Raw genomic sequence first — 14,006 nt, 5'->3', positions numbered from 1 at the left:
ACAAAGCTGGAAAATCTGGAGGAAATGGATGAATTCCTAGACACATACAAGGTACTAAAGTTAAATCAGGACCAGGCAAACCATATAAATAATCCCATAACACCTAAAGAAACAGAAGCAGTCATCAAAAGCCTCCCAACCAAAAAAAAACCCAGTTCCAGATGGGTTTCATGCAGATTTCTATCAGACATTTATTCACGACATAATACCAATATTCTCCAAACTATTCCACAAAATAGAATCAGATGAAAAACTATATAACTCATTTTTGAGGCTACAATAACCTTCATTCCTAAGCCACACAGAGACACTACAAGGAACGAGAACCTCAGACCAATCCCACTTATGAACAACGTGTTTTTCTATCCACAAAATTAAACCATGATATAGTAAAGATATAGGAATGGTAATACGGTTCATTGTGAAATTGGAATTCAAAGCTGATTTTCAAAAATGAGTAGGGGCAGTGTCTGCATAGTGAATAAAGACTACAGAAACAACAGACACCATCCAAGATAAATCTGGAAAGATAATACTGTCATTTCTATGGCTGAGTAATTACCATACCCAAGCTACACACAGTATTGTCTCTATTAACTATAATTGTACCTAAAGTTGTGCTAATATTTTCTATTTTATAGATTTGAGACCTATTCAATAATTCAATAATTCAAGAATATTAATTTGAGACTGAGTCACAGACACATGAAATGTTTGTTGAAATACCGACTGCCTGAGCCCCATGTTCAAATTTTGATTCAGCAGGTCTAGGCTAGGACTCCAAATCTTGCATTTGATCCAAGTCCCCTGGTGATGCAATTGCTCATCTGAGGCCATAATTTCGCAGGGGCTGTCTTGGCAGAACCCATGCACTGTAAGTACGTAAGAGGATTAGGTGATGAACAATGATGTGTCTGTATCACATGCCTCATGCTTGTTTACCCTCTGCTTCTCTAGGTGTACTATCTCTGAGTGAATAAGTTTAATATGTCTCTTCACTCTGGGTTTTGCTCCTCACCTTGACTAACTCACCTGAAGTATTGCCACTTTTTCCTCTTTTGCAGCTGATGGAAATCATTGTCTTGTTTTACAAACACATTTGTCTCTGTATATATCAGGTACAGCATTTTATGACATTGTCACACAACTGGTCTTTAAGATAAATACAAAAGTTCATTGTGCTTCAGCTCCTCAGGATTCAGAAAGAGGAAAAATATTATTCAGGTTTGTTAGCTGGTACATTCAGAATTCACAAATTTCCATATATTGCACATTCTCACCAAGTCAATGCATTGAGATGCATCTTTCATTATCAAAGCTATTAGATGGTTTTTATTTAAAGTATAGTTAACCTTAATTTCAAAATGATTCTCTAATCAGACATTAAAAGTAAAATTTTCATTAGTAAAACCAGAGTCAAATTTTAAATTCTAATCAGATTGCTGATATTAATAGAGGGTACATATCCATACACATTAAGAAAATATGAAAAGGAAGAAAATGCAAAAATATATCTCTAATTAATTCTAGCACTGAGATTGGACCCCGAGCCTTATTTACTCAGGCCTGGCAGCTGTGATGTTGAATTTCTTCCCAAGACCCACCACTTTCTTAATTGGTACATCCCTGATAATTCCTCTCATGTATGGACAGGTCAGATTTATTGTACTTGCTAAGCAGATGATGTCAAGTAACTGCATAAAAGAACTCAAAATGCAGGTATTTTGAAAGCTGACTGGTGCTCTTCTGCTGGACAATGAGTGTGAAGCATTCTTTGAGCACAAGTCCTGAAGTGACACGCCTTCTTTACATAATAATTGAAGACACTTCTGAGACTGAGGCTTCCCTGACTTAACTAGATCACCCTAGGGCACTTGGAAAAGAAGTCCTGTATGCAGCAGGAGATCTAAAAAGTAGCACACAAATTTTACAGTCTTTTATACCAAGAGGGACCTCCGATTTGTGCCTGAGGTCTATTGAAATCTAAACTGACACAGCCCCCTATTTTACACTTTTAACAACCAAACCTTTTGAATATGATTTACTTTTCAGATATGCCTCTAAGGAACTCTCTCAAACAGAACCAAATGTTTTACAGGGCAAATTATGTTATTTGTATAAGAGGATTTCTGAAAACCTCCAGCACTGGTATTGTAGAAAAATCAGAGAAGAAATTATGGTAGTATTCAGTTTCCTAGCCAGAGCTTTGGACAAGAAGTGCAGGAATATCTCTAGTCCTAAGTGCTTTGCAGCAAAGAGGAGTTAACTCACTGTAGGAAAGGGGTCAAGCTTTTGCTTTTGGAAAGAGACAAAGTTGAAAGCCACAAAGGCCTTGCAAGTAAGTGGTTGCCCCAAGCACTAACCAAAGAACAAGCCCCTGTGAACTCTTTGGAGGGGTCTGTGGTCCTGTACTTGCTCTCTTCATATCCTTTTGCATCAAGGAAAAAGCATGATCCCAGACTTCATCTTCAAATGCAGGGTTGAAGTCATGTATAGCCAGGGTCCTGCTCCTCACACCTGGACAGATAACAAGGTTTATACTACTCTGCTCATCAAGTTGTTGATCTCTTATGCATAGCACAGTCAGAGATAGCTGCTTGTTCTATAATAGAAAAACATACACTGTATCTGAGCATAAAGCATTCTAAAGATAAAAGTGCACCCCAAAGCTGAGCATGAACTTACTTTGTATCTGGAACCTAGGTGTTTAAATAATACAAACACATACTCTGCCGGCATCCTTTCTACTGATGCTCAACATGACTTTAATGACAACAGTTTTGAATCTTAATGGTTACAGTTGCACACCATAGAAGATTAGGATTTTAGTTCTCTTGATTAGTTTTACCAAATGATGGAAAATATTCAGCCCAATTATTTAGGAAAATAAAGGTTTTCAGTCCCAGCAGTAATAACATTCTAGAGTTAAGAAGTTATAGTGATAGTCCTTTAAGTCTTGGGTACTATTGATTTTGTTTTGTTTTTTATTTACTGTACATTTTACAATCTGTAGCCAAATAAACAGTGAATATACATTTATTTTTTAAACTAATAATTATAATTATTAGAAAATAATGATTCTGGTTTGCTTTAAAAAAATAATGACATAGCACCCATACTAGATACTGTTATGGGGCACTCCTCATAAACAAAAGATTTCCTCTTTTTTTTTTGAAAATGTTATAATAAATTTCTTGTTACAGAAACTGGGCCAGACACATGCTTAATGCATTTACATGTTTAACAACTGATTTCGATTGCAAGTGAATGTATATAAAAATCAACAAAACATTATAAATAAATAAATTATTGCTTAATGGTTATTCCAATAAACAGTACACATATTTTGCAAAATATACAACATTGAAGTGATGTCAGCTTTAATAAAAAATATTTAGCTAATGCTTATCTGAGCCTCAGTATTTGAAAGTTGCTCATTTATATAAAATTAGTGAGTGAATTGAGATTTTCTAGATATTTCAGGAAAATATTTTAAGAGTTGTAAGGTTGTGCTGAAAAAGTAAAACTTAGACTCAAGCCATGTTTTTGTTTGTTTGTTTGTTTGCTTGCTTGCATTTTGGTTTGCAAGATCTGATATCTGATGACTACATATTACGATAGCTCTAAAAATAAAACGATGTGTTGAGACACTGATGATCAATGTGCCTAAGTTTAAGGTGGACAAAGGACTTCAGCGAAGGCATCAATGGGAGGGTAGGCCCTGGATCCTGTGAAGGCTTGATGCCCCAGTATAGAGGAATGCTAGGGCAGTAAGGTGTGAGTAGGTGGGTGGGTGAGGAAGCACCCTCATAAGGAGGGATGGTATAGGGGCTTTACAGAGTGGAAATGGGAAAGGGGATAACATTTGAAATGCAAATAAATAAAATATTCAATTTTAAAAGAAGGGCTGAAATTAAAACTACACATCAACATTATCAGGGTATAAATGTGATATTTCTTTTCATAGGACATAGAGTTTCAGTGAAAACTTTCAATTTGTAATGTGATGTGATGAACAAGGAGGTGTCCTCAGTATAAGTTCAAGGTCTGTGAACAGCAGAAGAGCTGCATCAAGGTTTCAATTCTGAGAAGCCATCAGCATGATATTGCTATTGGAGAGATGACACTTGCTATAGTATGAAGTAGAACATGTACTATGCATAGAGATTACCATTGGTCACTGATACATCCATTGCTATATTACATAACAATTATAGATATAAACATAATATATCTAAGAAATAAGTTGTTTTTTGCAGTAGGTGTTTTTTTAACATTTAACATATATATGTTCATTGCTGAAGAAATGGCTTAGTGGGTAGGTCTATACAATATAATCATGCAGAACTAAGTTCAGATCATAAACATCCATGGGAAAATAGAAATATGTAATTACAGCATTGTGAGCTCAAGAGACAAGTATATTCTAGCGCTTGTTAGCTAGTCACATTAGATGAAGTATCAGGTTCCAGGTTCTGTAATCAAAAAGACATCAACACCATACCTGCACATTCATATGAATATATTACACATATACAAATTTTTTGTTCATTATAATGATATTAAAGCTTCAATTCTTCTTACTTTTGAGAATACACTTCATGTGTTATTACTTTCTTGCAATTATAGCTTTTTCTAGTACCTATATTTCAATATTAATAAAAATTATTTTATGTATGTTACTAAAGAAAAAAGATTTGACATTCTCAGATGAGTTGGTAATCAGCCATGTTTAACAAAGGCAATGGTGGTGGAGGAGGGAGGGAGGGAAGGAGGAAGGAATGGAGGGAGAGAGAGAGAAGAAAACACAGCAAATGTACTGATGTAATAATCTCATGAGTCATGACTATTACAAGGATAAGTCCTTTCAAAAGGTGTAAGTAAGATCTACTCCAAGCGTTGTATTGCTAACCTGGCCAAGAACAATTGACTTTGGAGCCTATACATCTTCAGGAAAACTTACTACAGTTGTTTTCCTTAATGAACATGTGAACAATTTTTTTCTAGATATTTGTGTTTATGACTATAGATTAGTACTGCTCTCAGTTTCCATCAGAGGAGGTGCTTTCTGTAGGTTGTGGTTATTAATACAAAGAATTAAATGTTCCAAGGATAAGTGATTGATGACTTTTTACCTAAAGAGCATATCACATCAGAAACTGCTTTTACAACTCAATGGACAATACACAAGTGGAAGAGAAGAATGGAAGCGTTGGTAGATAAGACTGAGCACTTCTTAGGAATGTCTCGACCTGACATGGCCATTACACTCCTACATTTACTGCTACTGTGGTTACCTAATAAAGACTATTTTAGAATGGCAGTATTAATATAAAATATAGTTGGGGAGGGCATCAGTAGACTTCTGTCACCATTTGAAGATATTGTCATTTTATGATTACTTGAAAGAAATGTAAATTGTTCATGCTCCAATAACTAAATCATACTTAAATAAACAGGGGTCATGACAATGGGGCATGAAAATGGGGGGATTACATGTTATGTGTACTGAGTGAGAAAGGGTAAGTTGGGTGAATATTATCAGAAAACTAAAGAAAACGGTCAAATAAAAAGGCTTTTTCTGCTCCTCTATTTGACCTTGTATTTCCTCCCATGCTTGTTTTGTTCTCCCTTCTAATAAGGGCTGAGGCATCCACATTCTGTCCTTTCTTCTTTTTGAGTTTCATAAGGTCTGTGAATTGTTTCTGGATATGCAGAGATTTAGGGGGCTAGTATGTGCTTATAGAGAGTGCATACCATGTGTGTTCTTTTATGACTCTGTTACCTCACTCAGGATGATAGTTTCTAGTTCCATCTCTTTGAGTAGGAATTACATAAAAATCATTGTTTCAAATAGCTGAGTAGCACTCCATTGTGTAAATGTACCACAATTTCTGTGTCCATTCCTCTCTTGACGGACATGTCGGTTCTTTCCAGTTTCTGGCTATTATAAATAAGGCTATTATGACCATGGTAGAGTATGTGTCCTTGTTATATTTTGGAGCGACTTACAGGAGGAAACTTAAGGTCAAATAGAGGAGCAGGGATTGAAGCAAAGATTATTCAGAGTCTGCCTCACCTGGGAGGTCACCTCATATGCAGCCATCAAACCTAAGCATTCTTGCTGGTGTCAAGAAGTGCTTATTGGCAGGAATCAGATATGAATGCCTCCTCAGAGGCTCTACCACATTCATACAAATACAGTTGAAGATGCTTGCAGCTAACCCTTGAACTAAACACGGGGTCCCAATGAAGGACCTAGAGAGAGGACTGAAGGAGCTAAAAAGGTTTGCAACCTCATGGCAAGAACAATATTTTCAACCAAACAAACCCTCCACAACTCCCATGGACACCAATCATTGAACACACATGGAGAGACCCATGGCTCCAAATGCATATGTATCAAAGGATGGCATTTTCTGGCATCAATAGGAGACGTTCGGTCCAGTGAAAGCATGTTTTCCCAGGGTAGGAGAATGCCAAAGCACTGAGATGGAGAGGGTGATTAGGAGAGGGAGCACCTTTATGGAAACAAGTGGAGAAGGAGGGGCATGGAAATGGAGGGAAAAGTGATAACATTTGAAACATAAATACAGATAATATGCAATAAAACAATAGAAAAGTAATTAGAAAATGGAAAAAATACATTTTCTTGGTCCAAAAACCAAAACAAAGCAAAACAAATCATGGATTGCTTTCACAACACACAGTTAAGTTCCTAGAATCAACATACCAGCTCATAACTCTCTATAACAACAAATGTCTGTAACTGTTTGTAACTATTACATAAATATACATGCAGGCAAAACACTAATGCACAAAAATAAAAATGATTTATTTACAACAATTAAAAAGGAATTTGACATAAAAAAGGCTTTTCTGTGTTGTATTGGAAGTACTTTATAGAGACATTCAGAAGAATTTTTAATACAAAATAAGACATGTAAAACAGTGAAGATGGCCCATTTTTAGCTTATAAATTCCAGCATATATTGATAAAATACTTGAAATTAACAATAGGAAATATTTCTTAAACTATTTTTATTCAAAAAAATTCATCACATGTAAATTAAGTTATTAATAAATTCTGTGAGGAAGAAGTCTCTGAAAGTATAACTTCTATCAGATATTTGTGATATTTTTTACTTTTGAGCAGTTATATTAAAATGTATAGGTACATGCATGGAGACTTTATGAAAGTATCTCATTTAAATTAATTACATGGGAGCATGATTTAAAAGATACTCTGGAAATCTGTTTTATTATAGAGGAATTTTAATCCAACAATATGGCTGCTCTTGAAAGGGATCACATCCAAACACTTTCTAGGTATGTGTAATCCCAATGGAATGCAAACATGCTATACATGTTTAACCCCTATTGCTGGATGCAGAATTTCCTTTAGTATACCCCTTGCACTTTAATCCTCAAAAATGTAGGTAAGGTTAGTGTGTAGGAGAAAGTAGCCATGTTTGAAAGTCACATTCAATTGAGGGACAGACAAAGAGACAAATCAGAGAAGGATTTTACAGAATGAGTCAGTGATTTGATACACCCAACTCACCGCGGAACAGGAAAAAGAGGTGATCAAGAGAGCAACAGAGAGGGGTTGGAGGAAGAGGGAGAAGAGTGAGGAGGAAAAGGAAGAGAAGGAGAAGCAAGAGGAAGAGGAGGAATAGGCAATTTTACTGGGACAATTTTAAAGAGACAAATTGAGTCAGAAAAAGAGAAGGAACCAGATAAGAACAGATTGCCAGCAGTAGTTTGAGGCCAAGCAGAGGAATTCAGGTGTAAGCTGAGAGAAGCCAGTTGCTGTACTCATGAGCTTTTCCACCTGAGCTCTTTACTGCCAGAAATAACAACTCTGAAAACTTAATATTTCATAAATAAATGCCTAGGCCTAAAGGTTTGGTTTGTTCTCCTACTAGCCAGTAATTTAATTACTCATTTATTGTATTCTAGGTCCTGGTTCATGGTTGGTTACCTTGCCTTGGTTTCCTATGTTCATCTTATATTGTATATGGGGCAAATATCCCATCTTACTCTATACTAGAAATCATCTCTCTGTACCCGATGTTCTGCCTTGTAATTATGCTTCAACCCATTGTTCATAGGCTTTTTTATTGACAGATGTATGCTTTTTCACAGTGCACAAAAGAATATCCCTACATCTCCCACTTTGAGTCCAATAAATGGCATCTTTTCTTACAGTAATAAACTATAAATGATAATAATAATTATGAAAACATTCAAGCACATTCACAATGTATAGTGCATATGTATTTAAAAAATTAAAGAAATTATTCTACTATATATCCTATCTTGGTGAATTTAGAATTCTTTATCTAAATCAATATTTATCATAACTTGCATTACCAATCTAGAACAACATTTTAGACAACATTTTCTTAAACCTAAACAGCATAAGCTTAATTGTAAGACTATAACTATTTATTCTCCAACCTCATTAGAGATCTAATGATGAATAAATAGTACCTGAGTATGCAGGAAGTATACTCAAGCAGCTTCCAAAACAATAGCGATGACAGGGGAGCTGATTCCCTGGACAATCATCAAAGTTTCTCTGTATCATAGGAGCATCCAACTTCAGCCTTCTAGCCTAGAAGATCTGACAGTCATTTCTGAGAAGCAGAAAATATAAAGGACGATGTATTCTGTCTTGGCTCATCAGTCAACTTCCCTAGATGTCATTTGTCCATTTTGGACAGCATTCTATCAGCAGTTGAAGCAAGGGCAGTTGCTTGCTCAGTGATTAGTTTGCCACTTTTGAAGCAAACTTCATATGGAAGTTTTTCAATGCTCATCATATTAAAGTAAAATGGAGGTGCCACCAGGAGCAGAGATGTTTTGATGTCATAAAAGCCTTTTATTGATAAAATACTCTGCCATATTCTGTAGGTCTCTGAGATTTTTGAAGGTCATTATATATCTATAGAATATCTGAATAGGAAAAAAATGATTGTTTCTAGCCATTTACTATCTGTTCAACCTTGGATATATATTTCTGTAATAAACCAGACTAGTGTGTAACATAGGTTTGATTGATTAAATATTAATTAGCATTTTAATATCCTAAACAATATGTAATAGCAGCTTTCAATGTGACTAAAACTAAACGTTACATTTTAAAAGAATTGTACAGGTACAATATCTTAAAAAGAATTGACACACAGTGTGTCATAGTGAATTATTAATTTTGTGTCAATATACAAAGACCTATACCAACATAAACAAACAGAACTTTAATTTTCTATCAATGTACAAAGAATTTTACCAATGTAAGATTTTGGCTAGCAGTAGATCTTTAGTTTAAGAGTAGATTGAATAATTCCTTTATTTATTAATCTCATAATTCCTATATCACTCTCCCTTTTTTCCTATTCAACCCTTCCTTCCCCTTTTCCCCCTATCACTAGATAGGAGAGAAAGGATAGAAGAAAGAAAATGAAATAACGAAACTCTGGAGTCTAACTTTCTATATTATTTCCCTCCCCGATCAAAACCATTAGTAATTTGCAAACAGTCTCCCTTTACTAACAACAAATAAATCACATGACCAAAGCCTATTCATTCACTTCTTGAGCACAGGGTCATCACTCTCTTAGTATAGATTCCTGATGATGTGGGGCAACATTGTTCTTTTGGGGATTCCCTTAAAAGTCAGTGTGTTTGTCAGTAAGAAAGCTAGATGTAGCACTTTCTGTCTAGTCTTTGCATGCTGGGAAATTTCAGGCTACATGCTGACCACCAGTTCAACCAGGATCATTTGTTGAAAATGCACTGAATGGTTTTTTTTTCCCTCTGTATGGTTTTAGCGTCTTTGTCAATGATCATGTGACCACAGGTGTGTGTGTTCATTTCTGAGTCTCCAATTATCTTCCATAGACCTAGCTGCCTGTCTTTGTACCAAGATCATGCCATTTTTATCACTACTGCTCTGTAGTACAGATTAAAGTCACTGATGCTGATTTCCCCGGAAGTTCTTTTATTGTTGAAGAACATTTTTGCTATCCTGGGTTTTTTGTTACTTCAAATGAATGTGAGAATTGTGCTTTCTGACTCTATGAATAATTAGGTTGGAATTTTTATGGGAAATTGCATTGAATTCTTAGATTGATTTTAATTTTAGTACCTTACCAACTTAGAAGTTTAAAACTTTTCTGTCTGGGCCTTGCTTCTCTTGACTTCCGCCATTCTCTGCCATTCAGGCCGAGCCTTAAAGGGACAAACCTCCAATTATACCACTGGACACAAACTTCCCATCCCTCCATGTTGTGAGTTTTGGCTGGATTCTCATCTGTAACAACTAGGTACGGCTGCAATGGCTGGGCCAGGGAACTGCAGTCTGTGCTGCTCTGAGTGCCTGGACATGCCTGAGATACTGATTCACAGCTCCAACGCTCACCCACTCTATGAGCTCCTCATAGCATTGGTTCAAGTGCCTGACAGCCAGCCTTGCTGGAAAGCTATGACTCCACTTTAATCAGTTTCTCTTAAAGTGGCGGTGCATGTGAGATTCCGACAGCTTCAGTTCCTCATACCTATTTGCGAACCTGCTCTGGTTCTGGTGAACTCTTATTTGTACCTTTCTCTCCAAACTTTTCAGTCTGATTCTTTTTAAGTTTGGATTCTACATCCCATAATGGACACCGTTTTTAACCGTGAGCATTTTCATCTGGCCTCTTCCCAGAAACAATGATTCGGAGAATTAACATTTCATGAATAGATGCCTGTTGAGGCTTGTTTTGTGTCCAATTATATGATCAGTTTTGGAGACGGTACCTTGAGGTGCTGAGAAGGTATATTCTTTTGTTTTATGGTGAAATGTTCTATAGATACTGTTAAATCCATGTGGTTCATTACTTCTGATAAGTTTCTGTTTCCATCATCTGTCCATTAATGAGAGTGGGGTTTTGAAGTTTCCCACTATTATTGTGTGATGTTCAATGTGCACTTTGAACTATAGCAAAGTTTCTTTATTAATCAGGGTGCTCTAGCATTTGGGCCATAGATGTTTAGAACTGAGATTTCATCTTGGTAGGTTTTTCTTTTAAAATGTCTTATTATTAATTAAAAAATGTATTTACTTGGAAGCATTAAGAATGTCAACAAACAGTCACTTTTTTTCAGTTACATAGTGGTATTCAATTAACAGAACAACAATTATCTTTGTATAAGCTGCATCTGAGACAAATGAAGATAAATAAAATAAAATCAAAAGAAAAAAAACAGAAACAACAAGACAAAACAACCAAACTACTTTAATCAGGGCTGCTGCTATTTTGATTGTGAAGATTCTGTGGATTTGGTTAGCTGGAGCTGAAGAATCAGCTGCGATTAACAAGATACCAGAACTACAAATTGAAAGCTTTGCATTATTGGGACCATTGATGGTGGTCAGCTGGAGCTAAAAAATTAGTGGTGATTAAGAAGAGACCAACATCATTTAGGTGAAATCTTCTGGAAAGTGTTTTCTGAGAGCACAAAAAAGCTGTGTTCCAGAGATGGCCGAGGTTTTACCTCATGCTGTGGCTGGACTTGGTAATGTGTAATAGTCTTCGAGGTGGTACTGGTTTTAAAGGCATGGAGGGGTCATGAAGAGTGGCTGGGGCTAGGCATTGTGGGAGGCAATAGAAAGCCACTGGTGAAGGTGCAGCCTCTGTTGCAATTTATGCCTGAGGACTGAGGGGTCATGCAAAGAATTTGAGGCTTGTCATCATGAAGAGAACCTATGAAAAGCAACTGGTAAAGCCTAGTTGCAGTGGAAGATAACAATGGTTTGGAGATGCTGGTACCATGAGATGACCACCAAGAACAGGAAGCTGGAGCACAGAAGACAAGGTATATGCTACAAAGAACAGTGATGGAGAAGTGACCCAAGTCCATGGAGGAGCCCAGAAGTTCATGACTATATCCCTCACATTGCATGGTTAGAGTTTGATTTTGCTTTTGATAGTGACTGTTCCCTGATATCTTTCCCTTTTGAAGGAAGAAGTGGATCCCAGAGTTAAGAGACGTTGAATTGAAAAAGAACTTTGAATTTTAAAAGACATTGGATATTTTAAAGCGAATGAAAATTTAATATGTAAGATTTTGTAAAGACTGTGGGACTCTAAAGGTTATTTAGAGCTTGGTGATGAAAAAGAAAGTAAGGTTTGAGGTTTAATAGTGATGTGTTTGTATGTCAAGTTGACAATGTGTCAATTGTACTGGCTATTTTTTGACATAACCTGGAGTTATCACAGAGAAAGTAGCCTCCCTTGCGAAAATGCCTCCATAAGATCCCGCTTTAAGGTATTTTCTCAACTAGTGAGCAAGGGGAAAGGCCCAGCTTATTGCGGGTGGGGCCATCCTTGGTCTAGAAGACCTAGGTTCTATAAGAAAGCAAGCTGAGCAGGCCAGGGGGAGCAAGCCAGTAATCAACTTCCATCTATGGCCTCTGCATCAGCTCTTGCTTCCTGACCTGCTTGATTTTCAGTCCTGACTTTTTTTGGTAATAACAACAATGTGGAAGTGCAAGCTGAATAAACCTGTTGCTTCCCAACTTGCTTCTTGAACATGATGATTTGTGCAAGAATAGACACCCTGACTAAGACACCAAGCAACCGACTGTCCCCATATATAACTAATTTGTGCTGTGCACCGACAAGAACCTGCTTTAAATTTCCATGCCAATTTATAATCCCCACACTGTACCAGGTAAGGTTAGTGGCTATTGGAAATACCACCAATGAGAGGGCTATCTAAAGACACATTTGGTCTTATGTTAACTAAACAACAACAACTAGAAAAAAGACACTGGACAGTTTATAAACAAATCTAACATAGCCTTACATAAGGCTATAACCAACCTATTCATCATCATCCTCTTCTTCATCTTCCTCTTCTTTCTCCTTTTCCTCATCCTCTTCATACTCCTCATCTTCCTCTTCCTTCTTTTTCTTGTTTTTTTCAGCCTTGAACACCCTCTTTTTTTGCTGCATTAGGTTTTTTTAAGTTCTGTAGGCAGCAATGTCCTTCTCATACTTCTCTTTCAGCTTGTCAGCCTTCTTCTCATAGGGCTGCTTGTTATCCGGGGCAGTGTTGTTCCACAACTCCCCTAGTTTCTTTGCAACATTACCAATAGATAAGCCAGGATGCTTGCCTTTGATTTTGGGCAGAACTCAGAAACGTCCAAGAAGTCTGCCAAAGGAGGCCTATTGGGTACACTGGGATCATCAGTGCACTTTTGGTCTCCCCTTTGGGGAGTGGATGTAGGTTTTCATTTCTCTTTTATAATGAGGCTTCTCAGCCTTTGCCATATCTTCAAATTTTCTTCTTTTCTTTAGGAGATATAGTCTTCTACCTCTCTGAACACATCTTGGAAAACTCTGAGAAGTTGACAGAAGCATCCGGGTGCTTCTTCTGTGCTCCTCTTGACAGGTTTGCACAAAGAATGCTTATGAGGACATTTTGCCTCTTGGCTTCTTAGGATCACCTTTGCCCATGTTTAGTTGATTTTCCTCCTTGAGACACAGAGTCTCCCATCGCCGATTCTGCTCTTTTTTGCCTCATTGCTATCTCTTGAGGTCAATGGACTGAAATATCTTTCTCATCCTTTTTGATAACTTTTCCTTTAAATTGAATTTATTCGATATTAGAATGGCTATTCTAGCATGTTTCTTGGAACCATTTGGTTGGAAAAATTTTTCCAAGCCTTCTACTCTGAGGTATTGTCTGTCTTTGTCACTGAGGTGAATTTCCTGTATGCAATAAAATTCTGGGTCCTGTATACATATTCAGTCTGCTAGTCTGTGTCTTTTTATTGGTGGAATTGAGCCCATTCATTAAAAAAATATTAAGGACCAATGATTGTTGCTTCCTTTTATTTTTGTTGTTATAAATGGAATTAAGTTTGTGTGGCTATCTTTTTTTGAGTTTGCTGAAAGAAGATTAATTTCTTGCTCTTTCCTCAGAGTAGTTTCCCTCCTTTTATTGGAGATTTT

This window comes from Micromys minutus, assembly GCF_963924665.1.
Source record: "Micromys minutus genome assembly, chromosome: 2".
In the NCBI taxonomy this organism is placed as follows: Eukaryota; Metazoa; Chordata; class Mammalia; order Rodentia; family Muridae; genus Micromys; species Micromys minutus.
Note: the sequence above shows the minus strand (reverse complement) of the source record.